The sequence below is a fragment of the Leptonychotes weddellii genome, chromosome 3 (assembly GCF_054177405.1).
Source record: "Leptonychotes weddellii isolate Sample4059 chromosome 3, ASM5417740v2, whole genome shotgun sequence".
In the NCBI taxonomy this organism is placed as follows: Eukaryota; Metazoa; Chordata; class Mammalia; order Carnivora; family Phocidae; genus Leptonychotes; species Leptonychotes weddellii.
Window position 1 is genome coordinate 71216412 of NC_138371.1, and position 19172 is coordinate 71235583.

A 19172-nucleotide genomic window follows, 5' to 3' on the forward strand; every position below is an offset into this window, starting at 1 on the left:
GAATTGTGTAAGACTGATGAATCACAGACCTGTACCTCTGAATCAAATAATACATTATACGTTAAAAAAAAGAAGAAGATAGTAGGAAGGGTAATATGAAGGGGGGGATTTGAGGGGGAGACGAACCATGAGAGACTATGGACTCTGAGAAACAAACTGAGGGTTCTAGAGGGGAGGGAGGGTGGGGGGATGGGTTAGCCTGGTGATGGGTATTAAAGAGGGCACGTATTGAATGGAGCACTGGGTGTTATATGCAAACAATGAATCATGGAACACTACATCAAAAACTAATGATGTAATGTATGGTGATTAACATAATAAAATTTAAAAAAAAAAAGAAAATCTGAACAGACCCATTACTAGTGACAAAATTGAATTGTCATTAAAAAACTATAATCAAATTTTAATTTTAAAAAACTACAAACAAAAGCCCAGGACTGAATGGATTCACAAGTAAATTCTATCAAACATTTAAAGGAGAGTTAATACCCATTCTCCTCAAACTATTCCAAAAAACAGAAAAGAAAGGAAAACATCCAAATTCATTCTACAAGACAAACATTACCCTGATACCAAAACCAGACAAAGGTACTATAAAAAAAAAATTACAGGCCAATAATCCTGATGAACATAAAAAAAATCCTGAATAAAATATTAGCAAACCGTATTCAATAAAACATTAAAAGAATCATTCACCATGATCAAATAAGATTTATTCCAAGGATGCAAAGGTGTTTCAATATCCACAAATCAATGTGATACACCACATTAACAAAATGCAGGATAAAAATCATATGATCATCTCAGTAAGTGCAGAAAAAGCATTTGAGAAATTTAAACATCTGTTCATGACAAAAACTTTCAACAAAGTGGTTAGAAGAAACATACCTCACCATAATAATGCCTATATATGACAAGCCCATAGTTTGCATCCATGGTAAAAAACAGAGTTTTCCTGTAAGGTTAGGAACAAGACAAGGATGTCTACTCTCACTTTTATTCAACACAGTACCAGAAGTTCTAGCCATTGCAATAGACAAGAAAAAGAAATAAAAGGCATTCAAATTGGGAGAGAAGAAGTAAAACTGCCACTATTTGCACATGACATGATACTACACATAGAAAACCCTAAAGACTCCACCAAAGAACTATTAAAATGAATGAATTCAGTGAAGTTGTAGGATTCAAATCAATATACAATGCATTTCCATATATTAATAATGAAGTAGAAGAAGAAATTAAAAAAAAAAAAAGTTCCATTTACAATGCACCAAACAGAATAAAATACCTAGGAATAAACTTATCCAAGGGGGTGAAAGACCTGCACTTTAAAAACTATAAAAGATGAAAAGAATTGAAGAAAGAAATTGAAGATGACACAAATGGAAAGATGTTCCATGCTCAGGAACTGAAAGAATTATTGTTAAAACATCCATACTACCAAAAGCAATCTACAGATTTGATGCAATCCTTATTAAAATACCAAGAGCATTTTTCATAGAACTAGAACAAATAATACTAAAATTTGTATGGAACTACAAAAGGCCTTGATTAGTCAAAGCAATCTTGAAAAAGAAAAACAAAGTTGGATGTATTATAATCCCAGATTTCATATATACTACAAAGCTATAGTAATAAAAACAGTATGGTACTGGCACAAAAATAGACACATAGATCAAAGAACAGAATAGAGAGCCAAGAAATAAGTCCATACTTACATGGTCAATTAATCTATGACAAAGGAGGCAAGAATATACACTGGGAAAAAGACAGTCTCTTCAACAAATGGTGTTGGGAAAACTGGACAGCTACATGCAAAAGAATGAAACTGGACCATTTTCTTACACCATGCACAAAAATAAACCCCAAATAGCTTACAGACCTAAATATGAGACCTGAAATCATAAAACTCCTAGAAGAAAACATAGGCAGTAATTTCTTTGACATTGACTTTAACAATATTTTTCTGGATATGTCTCCTCAGGCAAGGAAACCAAAGCAAAAATAAACTATTGGGACTACACCAAAATAAAAACCTTTTGCACAGTGAGGGAAACTGTCAATCAAAAGAAAAGGCAACCTACTGCATGGGAGAAGATATTTCCAAATGATATATTGATAAAGGGTTAATATCCAAAATATATAAAGAACATATACAACTCATCACCAAAAAAACAAACAGCTCAACACCAAAAAATGGCCAGAAAATAGACATTTTTTCCAAAGAAGACATACAGATGGCTGACCCATGAAAAGATATTCAACATCACTCATCATCAGGAAAACGCAAATCAAAACCACAATGAGATATTACTTTACAGCCATCAGAATGGCTAGAATCAAAAACAAGAAAGGCAAGGATGTGGAGAGGAAAGAACCCTCATGCACTGTTGGTGGGAATGTAAATTACAGCCACTGTGGAAAACAATATGGAGATTCCTCAAAAAGTTAAAAATAGAAATACCATATGATCTAGTAATTCCACTACTAGGTATTTTACCCATGAAAATGAAAACACTAATTTGAAAGGATATATGCACCTCTATGTTTACAGCAGCATTATTCACAATAGCCATGATATAGAAACAACCCAAGTGTCCTTTGATAGATGAATGGATAAAGAAGGCATGATACATGCAAACACACAGAGATACACACACACGGGAATATTACTCAGCCATTAAAAAGGATAAGATCTTGCCATTTGTGACAATCTGGATAGACCTAGAGGGCATTATGCTAAGTGAAATAAGTCAGAAAGAAAAAGGCAAATACCATATGATTTCACTTATATGTGAAATGTAAAAGAATAAAACAAATAAACAAGCAAGCAAACAAAAAGCATAAACAGACCCCATAAATACAGAGAACACACTGGTTGTTGCCAGATGAAATGCGGGTGGATGGCTGGGTAAAATAGGTGAAGGGGAGTGGGAAACACAGGCTTCCAGTTATGGAAAGAATAAATCATGGAGATAAAAGGTACAACATAGGGAATATAGTCAATGATACTGTAATTGTGTTGTATGGTGACAGACAGTAAGTACACTTGCAGTGAGCATAGTATAACATATAGACTTCTCCAATCAATATGTTGTACACCTGATACTAATGTAACATTATGTGCCAACTTTGCTTGCATAAAAAAGCCACAAAATAATTTTTTCAAAATAGTCAAGCTAATATATGACAAAGGAATGATAGAATTGATGTATCACCTTTTTACATCCCTCATGAACTAATAGATCTAAGCATTGAACATCAGTTAATGATTTTATCCTAAAAAGAGAATCAACCAGACATTGGCTGTCTCCTGATTCAAGTATACAGTGGCACTCATAAAGTAGCCCAGATAAATAAAATTGAACCTGAATCTGATCAAGCCCCCAGATCAAACTACTAGATTACAAGAAATAGAAATTACACTGTAAAAGTTAGCAATCTCGGAGAGAATTTCTTTCTCTGAAAAAGTGTATATTTAATCCAGGGGAGGGATTGGGCACCTGCTTGAGAGCTATACCTACTACTTGAAACCAATGTCTTGAAACAAGAGACTGGGGTGTTATATTTGTGTGTGCACCATGTATGCATTCTACAACCAGTGATGGTGTTGCTAAAATATTTGGCAGCTATACCAGAACTTGGTAGGAAGTGGAGGGGCAGTTCCTTAAAGGAAATAAAGAAGAAAACAGGAAATGTCTACCACAAACAATATGGTGGAAAAACAAACCTTTTTACATATACTACCTTATTATATGATGAAAATGAGTAAAGGGAGAATTATTCAATGATTTATCTGGGATAGTGGCTTGGCAGTTTGAAAAAATAGTCATTATTTCCGACCAAACACCAAAATGAATTGTGGAGATCAGAGTTAATGGTAGAAATAATCAAACCATAGGAATCTAAAAAGAAATATCTTGGAATAATTTTCTGAACTCTCAATAGGAAACTCAAAGAATATGCCACAAAAATTACACATGTTCTTTTCTTTTTCTCTCTCCTCTTAACTGATTTAAAAACAATATTGTATGTATATATACATACACAATTGCTTTTAAATATATATACACCTATAATGTATAGAAATGTTATATATTTGTCAATATTTTTGAGAAATAAACTCTCACATTCACAATTAATTCACTTCCTGCAAGAATGCCAAAACAATTCATTAGGGAAAGAATAGTCTTTTCAGCAAATGGTGCCAGGACAACTGGACAGCCACATGCAGAAGAATGATTTTGGAACTCTACCTCACACCATATAAATAAATTAAGTCAAATGGATCAAAGACCTAAGTGTAAGAGCTAAAATAATACAATATTAGAAGAAAATATAAGAGTAAATCTTCATGACATTGGATTCAGCAATGTCTTAGATATGACACCAAAAAGGACAGCTGGGTGGATCAGTTGGTTAAGCGTCTGCCTTCGTTCAGCTCAGGTCATGATCCCAGGGTCCTGGGATCAAGTCCCACATTGGGCTCCTTGCTCAGCAGGGAGCTTGCTTCTCCCTCTGCCCTCTGCTTGCCACTCCCCCTGCTTGTGCTCTCTCTCTGACAAATAAATAAATCTTTACAAAAAGAAAAAAAACAGTATTACAAAATGGGAATTAATTCACCTATCAGTTGAGGATCATAAGTATATATGAACAAAGTAACTTGTTTTAGGAGCCAGAACAGAAGACCAGGGACTTGGAGTCTGTAATCAGAATTCCTTGGATCTGGTGGCTCAGTTGGCTGGGCGACTGCCTTCGGCTCTGGTCATGGTCCCAGGGTCCTGGGATCGAGTCCCATGTCAGGCTCCCTGCTTAGTGGGGGCCTGCTTCTCCCTCTCCCTCTGCCACTCCCCCTGCTTGTGTTCTCCTGCTCTCTCTCTGTCAAATAAATAAATAAAATCTTATTTAAAAAAAAAAGAATTCCTTGATCTCTGCGGAATAATCTCTATGGAGGGACCTGAGCCAAGGCTCTTCTTCCGGGTCTTCGTGCATCATCATGTGTCTGTGTCACCACAGTCACTAGCTAGTGCCCGAAACTGCTTACTGCTTCATTCTGAGGGCTTTATATCAGGAAGAGATTTTTCATAGAAGAGAATTTAGATAATTTTGCGCTAACAAAGACTGGGGAATTGTTTTCATTGAGAACGCTGGTATGCTACATGATTCAACATTAACTATTATAAAAAATTTTGTAAAACAACAGTGTCTAGACATTCCTATATTCTGGCAACCCACCTCTATTTTCCCAGATAAAATTACTGCTTAAATGTCTTTTAATTTATTTCATCTACAGTATTTTCATGGACATTATCAGGACAGACAAAACAGCAGCTGAAAGTAGGCTTTGACAGGAGGGCTAAGCACATTGTGAAGTTTGTTCTCTGATTTAGTTTCCACGGGCTTCCTGATTCCCTTTCCCTCCTTTTACTTGTAAACCTCTTTTGCCTTGCATCCATCTTAGGCTTTATGCTCTCTGTTTTAAAGGAGAAACTCTGGGGGCACTTGGGTGGCTCAGTCATTCATGATCTCAGGGTTCTGGGATGGAGACCTGCATCGGGCTCCCTGCTCAGCGGGAAGCCTGCTTCTCCCTCTCCCACTCCCCCTGCTTGTGTTCCCTCTCTCACCTGTCTCTCTCTGTGTCAAATAAATAAATAAAATCTTAAAAAATAAATAAATAAATAAATAAAGGAGAAACTCTGATAAATGAATTCCTAGTAAGCTGTGAGTGACCTGAAGATGTCCCTCCAGAATTTTTTTTTTAAAAAGCAGTCTCGGGGTCCCTGGGTGGCTCAGTCGGTTGAGCGTCTGACTCTTGATTTTGTCACAGGTCATGATCTCAGGGTCATGAGATCAAGCCCCGAGTCAGCCTCTGCGCTAAGTGAAGAGCCTGCTTGAGGTTCTCTCTCTCCCTCTGTCTCTGCCCCTCCCCCTGCTCTCTCTCAAAATAAATAAATAATAAAAAATAAAAAAGCAGTCCCCTTCCAACGGGGAAAAAATATGACTCTAGACTTATGTAGGGAACATATTTCAGGTAAAATCTTGGCATATAAGTTCTGCTACGTTAATTACTTTGTCACTCATCATGATAAAAGAATCACAATTAAACAATAAACCTAACTATCTAATGTTAATTTTGATATAGCTGTCAAGTACTTAACTAAGAAAATACCATCAGTCTAGAAATAAATATAGCACAGAGATACGGTTAAAAGTGGAAAGAAAGTGCATTGGCAACACTTTTCCACTTAGCAATCAAGATCAGGGTAAAAACAGGGAAAGTAGCATCATCAATAGGTGAAGAGCGTTTCTTCACACTTATTTATTAAGAAGGGAATTGAAGACAATGTTGGATTTCTCCTGAAAATCAAAGCAGTCAAATCACAAGGAGTGGATCTGCAGAGAAAATAAATTAGTTTAGTGACCTGTGTTTTCCAATCTGGTGTGTGATGTGGTTTCACACTGTGGCTTTATTCTGAATGTCCATGATTACCAAAAAAATTTTAACAACTCTTCACATACTTATGAGCCATGTCTGCTTCATCTTGGCAACATTTCTGGTTATCTCTGTTGACATCTTTCTATTAGAGCATTTGTATTTTTCTTATTGAGTCGCAGGAATTATTGAAACATTTTGGATAAATCCTTTGTTGGTTACATGTGTTGCAATTACCTTCTCCCAGCTTACGGTTTCTTTTCACTCTCTTAATAGTATCTTTTGATGAACAGAAATTCTAAACTTGAATATAGTCGGTTCATTGCTTTTTATACTTTTCTGTCTTAAGAAATCTTTCCCTACCATAATGCAATAAAGATATTATCCAATATTGTCTTCTAAAATTTGATTGTATTTTTTTTATTAGGTCTTTAATCCATCTTTTTTGTATATATTGTGTGAGGTAGGGGGTGCGATTTAATTCCCCCTTCTATGGTTTATAGAAATGTAATATATTAATATTGATGTATCTAGCAACTTGTTAAGTTTTTGAAATTAATGCTAATGATTAATCCATAATTATGTTAGGTTTTTATGTGGACAATCATATCTTGTCACCTGTAAAAAAAAAAAATGGGCTTTTTGTTTCTTCCTTTTCATCTCTATACTTTTTCTTTCTGCCTTTCTGTTTACCTGGAGTATTCAGTACACTACTGAATATTGGCTATCCTTACCATTTTCCCAATGCCAAGAGTAGGCTTTCATCATTTCACAAATAAAATTTGATATGTGATTTTATACATACCTTTTGTCAAATTTCGAATGTTCTCTTTTATTCCTAGCTTTCTAAGAGTTTTATCATGAATAAATGATGTTTCATCATATGACCTTTCTCCTTTAAATTGTTAAAGTGGTCATTTAAACCTTGTATTTCTGGAATTAAACTCAATTTTGTGAGGATACGTTATCTTTTTTTAGCTGGATTTTATTTGATGATACTTTTGTTAGGGGTTTTGCACTTCACTTCATGAATGATACTGACTTATAAATTTTCATTCTCACACTGTCCTTTTAAGTTTTTCTTTTCTTCTACTTAATTTGCTCCTTTTTCTAGTTTCCTAGGTGAAAACTTAGGTCATTGATTTCGGAGTTCTTTTCAAATATAAACATTCAACACTGTCAGGACAGGGTAGTAGGCAATGTTGTTCATAATCAGTATGTCTTTACTGATTTTTTTTTCTAGTAGTTTCATCAATTTCTGAGAGAAATCTCCAACTATAATTGTGGAGTTGTCGATCTTGTCAACTTTTATTTATGAACTACACATGCTAGATTGCTTGATATTTCCACAGGTCCCTGTGGTTCTGTTCTTTTTACTTTTAACCCTTTCCCCTCTCTTCAGACTGAATCATTTCCACTGATCTATCTTCAGTTTCTCTGACTCTTTCCTCTGTTGTGCCCTTTCTGCTATGACGTCCACCCAGTGAAATTTTAATTTCACAGATTGAATACTTCCACTCTAGAAGTTCCATTTTACTTATGTTTATAGTTTCTATTTCTCTGTGGTGGTTTCCTATCCTTTCATTCCAACAATATTGTCCTTTACCTCACTGAGTATAGCTGTAATGGCTGCTTCAAAGTCTTTGACATTTCCAACATCTGGGTGATCTGGGATCTGCTGTTGTTGGTTATCATTTTCTCCTACATGCCCTTAATTCTTTGAATGTCAAGAAAATTGGGGTTGTATCCTGGATATTGTAAATGTTATGCTATGGATTCTGGACTCCAGCTTCTTTCATATTTCTCCAAAGGGTAATGAAGTTCTCTTTTAGCAGGATATTCATTGGTTAGACTTATACCACAAGCTCTCGCTTGCCTGTAGCCAGTGGAAGCTCAAATTCCAGCTCAGATCTTTTTTTTTTAGGGGAACTACTACAGTCCGGCCTGTGTATGTGTTGTTCAGAAGTCAGCCTTGGGCAGAGTGTACACGGAGGAATTTTGGGTTCCCCTTCTTAGGATCTCTCTTGTCTGGGATTTTGGTCTCAGTCTCTGGAAGCTCTTGTTATGCCAGGTTCTGTCCCTTGGCTCCTCAGGACAGAGGATGGCCGATTTTCTTATCAGAGTTTTAACTGCTCATATCATACTTCATCTACACAGTCTACCCCTGAGGTCAAGCTATAAAACAAAACAGGAAATTCACCCCACACTGGTCACGTCTTTCAAATTTTAATTTCTCCCCCAATGTGCTGCCTTTTGTTCACTCTGCAAATCTCCCAGATTGTGTTTATCTCTTGTTATCTGGTTGGAATTTTGGCCCATGAGGAGCTCACTCTTGTGCGCTAGGAGAGAAACTTTTCCACGCCTGAAGTTATAAAGTCATGTTTTAAGAAGAGATGTTAGAGGGATTCCTGGGTGGCTCAGTCAGTTAAGCATCTGCCTTCGACTCAGGTCATGATCCCAGGGTCCTGGGATCGAGCCCCTCATCGGGCTCCCTGCTCAGTGGGGAGCCTGCTTCTCCCTCCCCCACTCCCCCTGCTTGTGTTCCCTCTCTCACCATCTCTCTCTCTCTGTCAAATAAATAAATCTAAAATCTTTAAAAAAAAAAAAAGAAGAAGAAGAGATGTTAGCTAAGTAGACACTTAAAATTTAATAACCATTGACAGAAGTAAACCATGCCCTGGAAAGCTACGCTACCTTTACTTATGAGAGGGGAAAAGTACTTTTTCCCATGGCTGTGGCAATGCCACTGCTGGGCCAACCTACTCAGTCTTCTCAGGCTGGTTCCCAAAGGCAAGAAGGCTTGTGAAGAATCTGGGGATGATTCTGTTACAAGCCTTTCAGATGTCCCTCACAGCATGGCTTTTCTAAATCACTGACTTTCGGTATGGAGAACTAACTCCTCTGAGACAGTGCAGAACCTCGGGCTTTTTCATGGTCATCATGGTCGCTGATGGCTTTATAACGTTGCAGCTACAATTTCCCAGAGCAGACATCACTTTAATGGTGCTTTCTAGGTGGCCGGGGTCATTTACCTCAGAGACACTTCAAAAGCATTCATTGCTGTATTTTTGTTTTGAAGGACAGAAGGGTGAATTGTCAAAGGCTGTACAAATCACAGGTTAATGTGGGGTGGGGGGCAGCCAGGGACCCTGGGGGTACTGATGGCATGTTCAGAGGCATCTCATGATAGACCGTGCAGGATGTTGGACATATATTTAAATGCCAGACTTGTCAGAAACAGTATTTTTCTTCACTGTTCCCATGTTTATTAACAAAGTAATCTCCAGTAAAACTTGGCAAGTCTGAAAATGTTCCAAGATCCTTAAACTGGCCTGTACTTCTTGTAATGATAGTTATGGGTCAGAAATAATGTTCATGACTGTGAGAGGTTGTGCCCCTTACATCCCAAATCTTTTGTGTGTGTGTGTGTAAATAGGCACAGCTTCAGGTCATGTTTAACTATTTTAAAGCACTATTTTTCAAAATGCGGCCCAAAGATCTCCTGCATTAAAATCCCCTGTGGTGTCTCCATGTAGGGATAGAGGGAACATACCTCACTATCATAAAAGCCATCTACAAAAAACCCACAATGAATATTATCCTCAATGGGGAAAAACTGAGAGCTTTTCCCCTAAGGTCAGGAACACGGCAGGGATGTCCACTCTCACCACTGTTGTTCAACATAGTACTGGAAGTTCTAGCCTCAGCAATCAGACAACAAAAAGAAATAAAATGTATCCAAATTGGCAAAGAAGTCAAACTTTCACTTTTCATAGATGACACGATACTCTACGTAGAAAACCCAAAAGACTCCACCAAAGAATTGCTAGAACTGATACAGGAGTGAAGCAAAGTTGCAATATACAAAATCAATTCACAGAAGTCAGTTGCATTTCTATACACTAATAATGAGGCAGAAGAAAGAGAAATCAAGGAATTAATCCCATTTATAAGTGCCAAAAACTATACAATACCTAGGAATAAACATAAGCAAAGAGGTAAAGGATCTATACTCTGAAAAACCATGGAATACTTATAAAAGAAATTGAGGAGAACACAAAGAAATGGAAAAACATTCCATGCACATGAATTGGAAGAACAAATACTGTTAAACTGTCCATGCTACCTAAAACAATCTACATGTTCAATGCAATCCCTATCAAGATACCATCAACATTTTTCACAGAGCTGGAACAAACAATCCTAAAATTTGTATGGAACCAGAAAAGACCCCAAATAGCCAAAGTAATGTTAAAAAAGAAAACCAAAGCTGGAGGCATCACAATTCCGGACTTCAAGCTCTACTACAAAGCTGTAATCATCAAGACAGTTTTGGCACAAAAACAGACACATGGATCAATGGAACAGAATAGAGAACCCAGAAATGGACCCTCAACTCTATGATCAAGTAATCTTTCACAAAGCAGGAAAGAATATCCAATGGAAAAAAGACAGTCTCTTCAACAAATAGTGTTGGGGAAAATTGGACAGCCACATGCAGAAGAATGAAACTAGATCACTTTCTTACACCATACACAAAAATAAATTCAAAATGGATGAAAGACCTAAATGTGGGACAGGAAGCCATCAAAATCCTAGAGGAGAACATAGGCAGCAACCTCTTTGACCTTGGTCACAGCAACTTCTTGCTAGACATGACTTCAAAGGCAAGGGAAACAAAGGCAAAAATGAACTAATGGGACTTCATCAAGATAAAAAGCTTTTGCATAGCAAAGGAAACAGTCAACAAAACTAAAAGGCAACCTACAGAATGGGAGAAGATATTTGCAAATGTCTTATCAGATAAAGGGCTAGTATCCAAAATCTATAAAGAACTTCTCAAACTCAACACCCAAAAAACAAAAAATCCAGTCAAGAAATGGGCAGAAGACATGAACAGACATTTCTCCAAAGAAGACATACAAATGAAAAACAGATACATGAAAAAATGTTCCACATCACTCAGCATCAGGGAAATACAAATCAAAACCTCAATGAGATACCACCCAACACCAGTCAGAATGGCAAAAATTAACCACTCAGAAAACACCAAATGTTGGCCAGAATGCAGAGTAAGGGGAACCCTCCTACACTGTTGGTGGGAATGAAAGCTGGTGCAGCCACTCTGGAAAACAGTTCCTCAAACAGGTTCCTCAAAAAGTTGAAAATAGAGCTACCCTACGACCCAGCAATTGCACCACTAGTTATTTATCCAAAGGATAAAAACATATTTGAAATGAAAACTGAGAAATGTTGAAAAGATTTATTGACTTGTTTAAAAGTAACAATAAGCACATTATTTTTACCATAAATGCATTTTTATCAAAACTAAATGTATTTTCCAAGTTAAATAAATTTAGTGTAAAGAATCACTTTCAGGGCGCCTGGGTGGCTCAGTTGGTTGAGCGACTGCCTTCGGCTCAGGTCATGATCCTGGAGTCCCTGGATCGAGTCCCGCATTGGGCTCCCTGCTCGGCAGGGAGCCTGCTTCTCCCTCTGACCCTCCTCCCTCTCATGTGCTCTCTCTCTCTCATTCGCTCTCTCAAAATAAATAAATAAATAAATCTTTAAAAAAAAAAAAAAGAATATCACTTTCATTTTCACAAGTTTCTTTACTACCCAGCTTAATAGAAGTCAGCTGTATGCTAATATGCATTTCTACTTTTAGTATGTGGTTTTGGTCAAGTATATGAAGAAAATATGGCCATATGCAGATATGTAGTTAGAAAAGGAAGAAGTATTTTAAAAGCTTTACAGATAACTGAAGATATTCTTCTCTGATACAATACCAATATTCAACAAGTGATAAAGCTTCTCAAAGATTAGCTACAATGAGTTATCTGAAATCAATGGTCTTTTCATCCTCTGTTACGTTAAAATCCATTGCGCTATTTATTGCCCTCCGAGGGTTTCTTTTACTAGGTGCATGATTTTGATCTCTCAGACTCCTTGAAGAGTCTCATGCACCCCAGAGTTCCTTAGACTGCACTGAGAACCAACTTCTATGTTAACCCTCTGCATTCTGCATCTCTTGTTTTTAAAATATACCTAGTTGTGTTTTCATGGCCGTGAAACCAGCTAGAGGCTGGTGCGTCCAGGAACCCCCAGTGTGGTACATCTCGGACTGGTTACCAAAGGTCAGCATCCCACTCTGGCTCTTTAAGGTGCAGCCCTGGGAAAAGGAATGGGGAGAGTCGCTTTGTGGTGAAGGCACGGCCATCTAGATGAGTGGCAGGGCTGGGTGAGAGGTTGTCAGAAATCCCCAAGTCTGTACCTATTAAGCTGGTCACTCCTCGTCTGTGTTAATGTTGTGTTAATTCTGCTGTTTGCTTATAGTCGAATAAAAATAAAAACATGGTGTGGATGAAAAAGAATAATAAAATGTATGCAGGATTTTGTTCTTACTCAGATATGGTGAGGCCCACTGATCAAGAGATGATTGCTTTTGAAAAAACGGTTGGTTACTTACAGTTCCTGAGGAGAGGAGCCGTGGCATGCCACAGAGGGCCACAAGGAAGCACCCGAGTCAGTCAGAAGGCAGAATAAGCGAGGGGAAAGCGTGGGCAAAAGCCCTGACTGCAGTTTTTGTGGGACGGAACGGACAAGGCAGGGTAAGCAGCTGAACAGGTTTAGGATCAGGTAGTTTAAATAATTTCTGTGGGCTTAGGGCTACAGGTGTGGTCTCTCTGGGTGTCTGCTACCTGGCCCTGGGGAGATTTAAGGCAGGAAGATAATGTCCTGGACTGCAGGAGCCTGATAAAAGGAGGCAGATGGGGGTAAGGGCCTGGGATTGGTTGGTTTGTATATCAAAAGTGTGCTTGTCCTTCTCAGGCCAGTGGTTTGCTATCTGTAGGAATTAGCTACCCCTTGGGGGAGGGGCGGTCCCTCCTCAGGTCTATAAGGCCCCACTGTGTCAAAGCATCAAGGAATACAAAAGGGGCAATACCTGGGTGGCTCACTTGGTTAAAGCGTCCGACTCTTGGTTTCAGCTTGGGTGGTGATCTTGGGGGTCCTGCGATGGAGCCCTGCATCAGGTTCCATGATCAGTGGGGAGCCTGCTTCAGGATTCTCTCTCGCTCCCTCTGACCGGCCCTGCACTCGCTCTCTCTCTCTTTCTCTCTCAAATAAATAAATCTTAAAAAAAAAGAAATACAAAAAATAAATACACCATATATTAATGTAGCATTGTGTATCAACTATACTTCAGTAAAAAATAGAAAAAATAAAAATATGATCAATACACCTTTCAGGTTGGTTTACTTTCCCACAGTATACCAGATATATTCTGACCCCATCCCTTTTCTTAAGCCTATTTAACCCCTGTATTTGTTTTACCCATTTGTATTTTCTCATCCATCATGATAGAGATCAAAGCTCCTCTCTACTTTGAAGCTTTTGCAGACAAATAATTTGGTATTTCATCAATGGTACATTCCTCTGCAACACCACTTGAATTATTGTCCTATGTTGTTATTGTACTTCCCAGGGGTATAAGCTAAATCTCTCCAACTAGATTGTTAATCTCTTTTTACACTGTTTGCATCTTCTAGACTGAGCCTCTACCTTTGTTGCTCTGGCTTGTCTCATCCTGGCTTGCCAGTATCTCATTTTCTCTGCTCCTATCTTCTTGCAGGATCGCCTCTCCACAGTCCTTCCCTTTGAACTGGACAGATGCCTATGACCGGTCCTTTGGTGCTGCCCTCGCCTCTACTCCTCCGGTGGTCTGCACTTGTCTCTCAGAGCACATTTGCTTCTGGTCATTCTGGCTCTTGTCTATCTCCTGGGACATTTCCTCACCTCTTCCATGAGTTGTAGGAAGAGTGAAACAGACATAAGGCTTGGATTATTGTAGATCTTACACAGATGTGTGTGTGTAGACCTATGGCTTTAAAGCCTTTTAAGTCATACTGTTTTCAGTAATTTGAAATTTTATATGTGATTTGTGCCATCAAAAACAACACTTTAACAAGCCTCTTCTGTGTTCCCCTTCTCCTGTGTCTTAAGAACTTTAAGATAATTCATGAAAAATATCTAACTACTTTGTTTTCACTGTCTTGTCTGACATGTAATCTTTGCCTAAAGGAGTTGGAAAGCCATCTCAACCTTCTTTGATTTAGTTAAAGGAGTCCTATTTGAAAGCTTATTTATTCTGAAACAAAACCTCATAAATGTCATATAACTAAAATTAATATTATGGTGGGGTCTTTAGAACTGTATTTTCCTTTCTTTAGCTTTGACTCAATATCACAGCCTGATTCGTACTATGGTTAGATTAGATGTAGTCAATAAACAACAACAAAACAACAAAAATTTTTTTGTGGTTTTTCTTTCTTTTTGTAATTAAATTTTTATTTTTTTTAAGATTTACTCATTAATTTTTTATTTTTTTATTTTTATTTTTTAAAGATTTTATTTATTTATTTGAGACAGAGAGAATGAGAGACAGAGAGCATGAGAGGGAGGAGGGTCAGAGGGAGAAGCAGACTCCCTGCCAAGCAGGGAGCCCGATGCGGGACTCGATCCCAGGACTCCAGGATCATGACCTGAGCTGAAGGCAGTCGCTTAACCAACTGAGCCACCCAGGCGCCCCTACTCATTAATTTTTTAGAGAGAAAGCATGAGTGGGAGGGGCAGAGGGAAAGGGTCTTTTGGTTTTTTTTTCCTTCTCCCTCTGCCTCTCCCGCTCGTGCGCTCTCTCTCTCTCTTTTTTTAAAGTAAACTGTGCACCCACTGTGGGGCTTGAACTCAAGACCCCAAAATCAAGAGTCACATGCTTTAATGACTGAGCCAGCCAGGTGCCCCTAAACAAAAGCATTTTTAAAGGTATTTGGGGACTAGCTAAAGAAAGAGATTTTCATTTGTCTTTGTTTAAACTTCCAGATTCCTTTATGAATTCAAAGATCATGAACATTTTATTTTCTAATGGGGCAAGAAATACATGTTGGGTTTTAGAGTGGTAAAGTCATTCATTTCTTACCCTAGAGTTTCATTTTGCCATTTCTCTGATAACTGATTTGCATGGATTCTGCTAGTGTGCTAATGAATTTGGGACACAAAGGCCATATCATTTTAAATGGAATATGGAAGATGTTAATCTTCTGACTAAAGGTTAAATAATAATTTGGTAGTAGAGTAAGACTCTCGGGGCACCTGGGTGGCTCCATCGGTTGGACCTCCGACTCTTGATTTCGGCTCGAGTCATGATCTCGGGGTCCTGGGATCAAGCCCCGCGTGGGGCTCTGTGCTCAGCACAGAGCCTGCTTGTCCCTCTACTTCTGGTCCTTCCCCCACTTGCTCTCTCTCTCTCTCTCAAATAAATAAAATCTTAAAAAAAAAAAAAGACTCATACAGGGTATTTAGAAGAATACAGCAATTAGTTGATTTCATGTGATATTTGTTTTTGGCATCTAAGATTTGACTCTTAAACACAGGGATGTTTTGTGGAAGAAAATTGTCCTCTGTTTTCTCCTAATAACCCATTATGGATATATCATCTACAAATTGACCTTAATCTTCTTTGGAACCACTTAACTTTGAGGACTTTACCAACGTGAATTTTAAAAGTGTCTCAAATTTATTGTCCTTTGTATAACTTTAATTTTAATTAAGTTATGCTCACTGTCTTAAATGTACCTCTTACAAACTACAAAGAAGTCTTTCCCACTTCTCATACACTAATATTTAGTTAGGTGGTATATTATCACTTGATCAATTCCTGTCATAGTTTTACATGCTGTTTGTTTTAAAAATGATTATGATGCTTACTGTTATTAAGCTTTTATAATCAAATGAAATAATGCATGAGCATGTTTTGAAAAATATGTGTGAGCTTTACATGTGTGAGCTACAGTTTATAAACTCTGATCATATTCCTTCTTAACATCTATCTTTCTTAAGTTATAGCCTTAATCATTTGGCTGGTTTCCAGATAATAGGACCCAATATAGTTTATCACTCTGATGATGTCTTTCTGGATTTTTTCAAGAGTCATTCTAGTCTTCTTGAGGTACCATGTAACTAGAAGCATAAAAATATTTCCACAGCTTTTAGAGTATGGTTTTATAGAAAAGTAAGTAAAGGTTTTCTACATTATTTCTAAATGTCTTTTCTATTTAAAAAATATTAAGTATTTTAAACGTCTTAAAGACCTTAAAGTGTGGAGGGTGATCCACCACTACATTTGCTTATCATGGAGTTCAATGTCACTTAACATTTATGGCACTTCCACTTTGGTCTCCTACCATGTTTAAATTTATTTATTATTCAGCTTATTGAATAAAGCAATTTAAGCTAGTATAGTGATAAATAGAAATGGTAAAATGTCTCCCCCCACCGCCAAAAAAAAAAAGCTTTCAATTCTTGTATGTGCCCTCCTTTATTATACTGATGCTATGATACTTACAACTTCTTGCCTTATTCTTTTTTGGGGGGGCATAATCTTTATAGATTTCCCTATTTCTAGTCCAATTATTTCAGCTACTGAAGTTGTTAATATTCTACATTAAAATTTGCTAGTTCATTCTTGCATTCATACATTTTCCCTGAATTTCCCTCCCAGATGAAGTGGGAATGTGGTGACCTGAGGCTGGATTAATGTGTGAGGGTAACAGAATCTGATGTCCAGAAAGATCTGAAACAGACCTGACAGCAAAGCTGGAACAAACCTGGCAGAGAGTTGAACTGGTGTGAATGTTTGCTGAATTTGTTTGTTGCTAACCAAAGTGGCAATGAGAAGGGGCACAGCAGAATAGAGGATGGTGGGAATGAGGCACAGGCTGGGAATCAGAGGCACTGAGTGGAACAAGCCGGTGCATAAGAGAAAGCAGGATGCAGGTGCTTAGAAAGACTTTACATAGGGCTTGAGGATAGCCCTGGGAGCTTCTAATAGGATACCTGAGGCCCTATTATATGGATGGAATCAAAGTGGTTCAGGACATGGAGAATGCTCAGGTGCATTCATTCAACCCCCAGTTGTTTACACGTCCACTGAGTCAGGTGCAGGTGATACAAAGAATATAAGTCTTGTTTCTGGTACATTAGAGAGGTATTATTTGACATAACATAAACCTTTTTTGGTGCAAACAAAACTTAAAGCTTTTTAAGAACATCTTGTCTCTACGCTTAGCCTGGGACCCATAACATATCTTATTAAAAATGTGAATATAGGAGCGCCCGGGTGGCTCAGTTGGTTAAGTGTCTGTCTTCGACTGAGGTCATGATCCGAGGGTCCTGAGATCAAGTCCTGCATTGGGCTCCCTGCTCAGCAGGGAGTCTGCTTCTCCCTCTGCCGCTCCCCCCTGCTTGTGTTCTCTCTCTCTGTCAAATAAAATCTTTTTTAAAAAATGTGAATATACTTGTAGAAAATATTGTGAATTCCTGCAACAAATGTGGTTTCTTGTTTCTTATATAAATCTTTGACATGTTTCTTCAATGGACAATTGCCCTTGACTAGAAAGAATAGATAAACTTTGACTAAAGTAAGAACATGACAAGACATTTGGGGAAAAGCAACATAAGCTGCGTGGATGTTGGGTTAGAAGGCATGTATTAATTATGCCCAAAAAATGGATCTTAGAATTTTGAAGTTGGTTTCCTAAAGCTATTAGTTCACATTTAGTATCCTGGAAGTTAATGGAAATCAAAAATAGAAATATAATCCTACCTGTTATAAAACCATGTTATGTCTTTACTTGGAATGTTTCACTGCAAATAAGACTACAGTGATCATGGAAAGGATCAAAAAAGGGAACCCAAACTGGACAGGAGATAAAGACAGATTTTTTAAAAAAATAATTCTTGTTTATTTTAGAGAAATAAAGACTTAAAAAGTTGGATCGTAGGAAGGTATAGCTGAGTACAAATAATGAATAATTCTGAATACTAAACTTAGGCTGCATCTTTTAAAGTAAAAAGAGGTAAATTTTGGGATAAATGACTACTCTGTAGCATTTGTTAATGTGGCTATCTATTGCATTACAGCAATGTTTTATTTATTTTTTAGATTTTTATTTATTTATTTGAGAGAGAGAGAGAGAGTGTGTGTGTGTGTACGAGCAGGGGGAGGGACAGAGGTAGAGGGAGAAGCAGGCTCCCCACTGAGCAGGGAGCCTGCCTCAGGGCTCCATCCCAGGACCCCAAGATCATGGCCTGAGGTGAAGGCAGATGCTTAACCAACTGAGCCACCCAGGCGCCCCAACAGCAATGTTTTAAATCTCAATTGCATATTGATATTTTACCTGACCTTAGTGCCCTGCCCAGATAACTCTTCTTCTGACTGTACCTCTACAGAGATTCATGGAGTTCAATCATCATAGGTCCAATAAACATCATTGAATGACCAGAACAAAATGAAATTAAGTATAAATAAATAATTTCTTTACATTAAAACTAAAAAGGAGACAATTCATTACATTCTCATGATGAAGATTAAGTGAACATTATTTTTAAAAATAGCACAAACTGGTTTATTGACATTCATTAGCAAAATGAATTAGTCAACAAATACTTTTTATTAAACTCAGTGTATTATTCATATGACTTAAAGATAAATAGAAAGGGCAATGTTTTTATTTTATTTATTAAATATCATTATTTTTTTTTGATAACTCCTGCATCTTAATAATCTTTTTTTTTTTTATTCTTATGTTAATCCCCATACATTACATCATTAGTTCTAGATGAAGTGTTCCATGATTCATTGTTCGTGCACAACACCCAGTGCTCCATGCAGAACGTGCCC

At 37.6% G+C, this 19172-nt stretch overlaps 1 long non-coding RNA gene across 1 annotated transcript in view; it reads right to left on the bottom strand.

Annotated features, from left to right (window-relative positions):
- Positions 1-12019: 12019 nt before the first annotated feature.
- The window catches only part of LOC145720552 (uncharacterized), a 15075-nt gene continuing 7922 nt past the window's right edge, over positions 12020-19172 (bottom strand). Inside the window, exon 3 of the long non-coding RNA XR_014143609.1 lies at positions 12020-13567. This is a non-coding gene — a long non-coding RNA (uncharacterized LOC145720552). The remainder of the gene's footprint in view (positions 13568-19172) is intronic.